Source organism: Tamandua tetradactyla, chromosome 4, assembly GCF_023851605.1.
Source record: "Tamandua tetradactyla isolate mTamTet1 chromosome 4, mTamTet1.pri, whole genome shotgun sequence".
NCBI lineage: Eukaryota > Metazoa > Chordata > Mammalia > Pilosa > Myrmecophagidae > Tamandua > Tamandua tetradactyla.
This window is the reverse complement of record NC_135330.1, coordinates 104,593,786-104,599,333: the sequence shown is the minus strand read 5'-3', so window position 1 is coordinate 104,599,333 and position 5,548 is coordinate 104,593,786.

Genomic DNA, 5,548 nt, shown 5'->3' with positions numbered 1-5,548 from the left:
GATGTGTTGCATTGCAAATTTGTGTAGCTCCTTCTGTTAATTAAATAGGAAGAATACCCCAAAACCCTGGATGTGCTTTGCCGCTGCTTCTTCACATGTTTTATTGGTTTGTGTTGACTCTTTTTTTTTTTTTTTTTTGGCATGGGCAGGCTCTGGGAATCGAATGGGGGGCTCCAGCATGGCAGGTGAGAATTCTGCCACTGAGCCACCATTGCACTGCCCTGTATTGACTTAAATTTTTTTTTAATTGTGAAATATATACAGAAAGGTGATAAATTTCAAAGTTTAGTTTAACAAGTACTTATAGAGAAAATTTCTAAGTATAGTATGGGTTACTGTTCCACAATTTCAGGTATTTCCTTCTGGCTGTTCTAATACCCTAGAAACTAAAAATAAATGTCTATATAATGATTCAGTAGTGATAATCATTTGTTAAATCCTATCTTCTCTGTTACAACTCATCCCTCTCCTTTGATTATTCTCTCAAACTTCAGGGATATTTGGGCAATGAACATTCTAACTTTTTCACGTTGAAAAGTGGGGTCGACATTATGGGGTAGAGGGATGCAACTGGTCAGTGTTCTGGAAGAGATTGGTACCTCTAAGTTTCAAGGCTTATCTGGCCTGGGAATAAGCTGGAGGTTTTAAGTTTCTGAAAAATAAATTTAATAAGCAAAACTTTTGTAGAGTCTTAGATTGACCCTGGATTTTCTTTAAGGTTTTCAGGAACACTGCTGGTTGGAGCTTAGTATCCCATGGCAATTTGTAATATGTGGCTGAAGCCCACATAAGAGTAATCCCCAGAATAGCCTCTCGACTCTCTTTGACATCTCTTAGTCACTGAATCTTTATTTTGTTATATTTCTTTCCCCCCTTATGGTCAAAAGGCATTCTCAATCCCATGGTGCCAGGGTCAGTCCCATCCCTGCAAATTATGTCCCATGTTGCCAGGGAGACTTACATACTTGAACATCATGTCCTACATAAGGGGATGGTATTGAGTTTATTGGCAAAGTTTGGCTTAGAGAGAGAGAGAGGCCACATTTGAGCAGCAAAAGAGATTCTCTGGGGGGTGACTCTTAGGTGTGTTTATAAGTAAATTTAACTTCACCATTTCAGAAATACGTTTCATAAGGGATAGCCTCAAGATTGAGGGCATGGCTTATTAAGTTGGGAGTTCCAAATGCTTAAGAGAATATCAGGAATTTCCCAGGTGGGAAAGTTAATAGTTCAGTATTTTTTACTCCAGTCTCTCAAGGGACTTTTAAAAGATTTTTTAAAATTTATTTTATTTTTTGCATGGGCAGGCACCGGGAATCGAACACGGGTCTCCGGCATGGCAGGTGAGAACTCTGTCTGCTGAGCCACCGTGGCCCACTCTCAAGGGATTTTGTAAATATTTTTTTTTATCTGCCCCCGATACTCTGGAATGCATCATAGTATTACATTAAGCTTTTAAATGAAAGAGTGGGCTGAGACGTGTGGTAGCCATAGTGGGTTGTTTTAAGCAACACAGCCATGATTTTCTGAGCTATGTGGGGAACAAAACAAAGTACAGGGGCATTCTATAAAACCACAACTCTGTAAGCTGGCCCTTTCCTATTCATAATCATTAACTGTGGTTCTATAAGAAAATGAAACAGTTTATTAAGAAAAAATGGTGGGATTATGTTTCACAGAATTCGACCAGTAAGCATCCTTGAAATTTAGTAATTTTCCGATGGGTTAGTTACATGGAAACACTTGTTAATCACCATATTTGGTTAACCGGGTACCAAGTACCATTTGGTTAACTGTATCTGACAACAGGGAATCTATTGTAATGAATTTCCTCCCTCTACTTGCATCTTTTTACTTTGCCCCCAATCTTGACTTCTGTGAGACTCTGTCTTAAGGCTGAAAGGCCTGTCCCTTCTTTTATATTCCTATTTATTCTTCATAAGCCAACCCAGAAGTCATCTCTTCTGGGGAGCCTTCCTGGTGCACTAGTAGAATAAATTACTCCCTCTCCTGTCCTAACTTATTTCAAATGAATACATGCAGTGCAGTGCACTAGAGTGTGCTTCTATGTGCACCCTTCCCATGGGACAGAGTTGCTGGGCCTCTGGATTTTACATCTGGATGCTGAGCCCCGACACAGTCCTGGCCAGCGCAGCAGGCGCTCAGTGGTACTTGTTAAATTGTATTGCACTGAATAGACTGTGGTTGAATAATTCCATGGTTTGTGCACTTCTGTCATGCACTTGCTGAGAAGATTTAAGTTCGACAAGCTATATTTGTCTTCAGTTATCCACAGAGACAAAACACATTTGTCTGTTTGCCAGCAGGATAACCAGAGTCATTTGGGCAGGGGATAAGGTTGGATGGAGAGGAGCAGGAAGTCCCAGCTGGGTGCCTTATGACCTGACATCTTGAATGTTAACCTTTGCTCGCCAACTAAGGATTCCATCTCACAGACACTCTTGCCAAGACTGTGTGGTGTGTCGTTCTCATACTTTCTAACAAATATAATTTATGTAATTTTTAATTCTCATCCTTTTTTTCTAACTTATGTATGCCTTTAAAAAATTTATATATACATATTTTAACCATTTTTAAGTGTACAATTTTAATTTAAGCGTACAATTCCATGACATCATTTGCATTTACAATGTTATGCTACCACCACCCATCACCAGAATTTTTCCCATCCTTTTTAATTGACATCTTCTTCTAAGGTAGGGAATGAAAAATGATGTGTATGGACATCTGTCCCAGTGTAGGTTTGGTGGGCTGGTACTGAGGCCAGGCATTGCCTCTGAGGCTCTGGGTTTGAAGCCAGGTGAGGCTGACCTGGCTTTTAAGAGCCTCTTGCTGCTGCTGGCAGAGCTGTTCCAAAATCCATAATCCATAGAAGTATATCAGTTGATATGGCACCAACTGGAAGTCACAAATGAAAACAGATTGGTCAAGAGCATGGGCTCTGGAACCAGCCAACCTGGGACTGAATCCAAGCCCTGACACTTATGGGCTGTGTGACCTTGGATAAGTTGCTTGACCTCTCTGTGTCTATTTGTTCATTTCTAAAATGGGGATAATGACTTCCAATCAACCCAGATGGCAGTGTAAGACACTACAGGGTACTGTCTCCCCATGTAATCTTTGAACAACTAGCAAATACTGGCAGGATCATCTTCTTCAAAATTCCAGAAAACAGTTAAAGAGCAAGTACTGAATCAAGAAAAAACAACCTGAGAAGTGATAGGCAAAACCCATGGCACCTTTTTGTTGGCCCCTCTTCCTCCCCCTAGCACAGAGTGGAGTTGGCCTTTCCTCCCATTCTGGGTCCCTGACCCTGTTCTGGAGGGAGATGAGTAACCCCTACGTGCATACTGTGGTGATTGCATGTTGGTGCCAGTCTGGTATCAGACTGAATTGACAAAGTCACTTCCTACAAGAAGTTTGCAAAGTGATGTTCCCTTTAGATAAAGACCCAAAGTGGAAAAGCATCCTCTTCCTTCCAGTGCTTCCTCACTGTAGCCAAGGACAACGCAGAGAGTGTGGTCTATCACCAGAATGGCCTCAGTACCGTAAGGGGACATGTATATGTATTTAGAGGTAGAAGGTCCTAGGACTGTTGTGTTTCCTCAGTTCATTATGATCCTGTAGGTTTCCAGAATTATCTTTTTTACAAAGTGGAGCAGAATCTGCATCAAATCATCAGGCGGTACAGGAGGGAAGCTGCTGATTGCTCTTTCTGCTGGTGCTATCTCTACTGCTCACTCTAAATTCCTGGATCCTGGAGGTCCTGCAGGGAGCCTAGCAAGGAAGAACAGCCCTGTGCAGGCAAAGCCAAGGTTGAGGACAGAGCAGGGCCTTGGGGATAGACTCAGCCACCTCTGAGAAGCCTTTTTAGGTTTGTGACATGGTTGTACCAAGAAGGGACACCTCACCTCACCCTTTGCCACTTGGTTGAATTCCGTGGATCTCTCAGCTGTCTGGGTTTTGCTGGGTACTTCCAATGCTTCCCACCTTATCCTGTGAAGAAAACAATAAGTCAGTTATTGGGCATGGCTTGAAAGTTTTCGTAAAGAAATTCTGCAACAGAGGAAAGAAAACAGAGAGATAGTAAAGTCAGTTTGGAACTTGATCTATTATAAAAAAAGTGAATGCATTCCTTTATTTATATGGAATATAAGTGTGAAAACCATCTTCTTCTCAGACACATCGATTAAAGAATCCAATGACCAAATCCGGGAAAGAGAGCATGTTGCCAATGATTGAATACACATTTCTGGAAAGTGTAAATGGATTCTGTCAAAACTCTGTCCTTCTATCCAGTTCAAAAATGCATACATTTAGGCTAATATTTGCACCTTGCATTTCACTAAGTACAAAACAGATTTTAGGTTATACCTCATTAAAGATTAAAGAAAAGAAGAAAAAGACATTTGGAAAGGAATGTACATATTAGTAACTATCTCTCGGGTACCTGATAGTATTAATATTTGGAAATGAATGAGACTGTTTTTCATCGGACTGTTGCAATTACCCATACCCCTATAATCAGTGGGTAAATCACATAAGCAGTGTTTATTGAAGATACCAGATCTTGAGATAGTTTATAGGTCTTAGGATTGAAACAGTTCTATAGCACTTGTTTCACGTGAAATCTACCCAACATCTTTAATTTAGGCATAAATTAATTTTCACATGACTTGAATTGAAGGCATAGTATGATGGGGGAAATAAATATGGTTAACTTATTCTATAAAACCCAGAGATGGCGTATCATTCATGCATCCATGCACCATCTACCATCGATCAACCCATCCAACCATCCCTCCACCCATCTACCCATCTGTTCACCCATTTATTCACCCATCCATCCATCCGACAAATATTTCTTGGTTATGTCCTAGGTTCCAAGGCATGTGCCTGGTCCTGGGATATGGCAGTAAACTAGCACTGAAACTCAGCTCTCATGGATGAATGCATACTTTTTTTTCTCCAAGATTTAAATATTATATTCATCATGGATCTTTTGTATTATTTTTTAACATTTTTTTTATTGTGAAAAATAACATATATACGGAAAAGCAATAAATTTTAAAGTACACTTTAAACAAGCAGTTATACAACAGATTTTAAAGTTTAGTATGGGTTATAGTCTCATGATTTTTCATTTTTTTCTTCTAGCTGCTCCAAAACACCGGAGAGCAAAAGAAATACATATATTGATTCAGCAGTCATATTCATTCGTTAAATTCTATCTTCTCTATTATACTTTTCCTTCTCTTTTTTCTTTCGTAAAAAAATAACATATGAACAAAAGAAACCATACATTTCAATGTAAGTGAATACTTTTAATGCTGATGTTGAAGGTATGGAGAAGAAAAAGTCAACTGCGAGGGAAACAATAGCAACTTGCAAGCTCTGTTTCGTGATGTTGTGAGTTCCCTGGCACTGGAATTACACAGGCAGAAGCTGTTTCTTTGCCAGTGATGGGAGTAGAGAGATGCTTGGAAAAACATTTTTCGATTTAGAAAGGGTCTGGGATGTGTGTTAG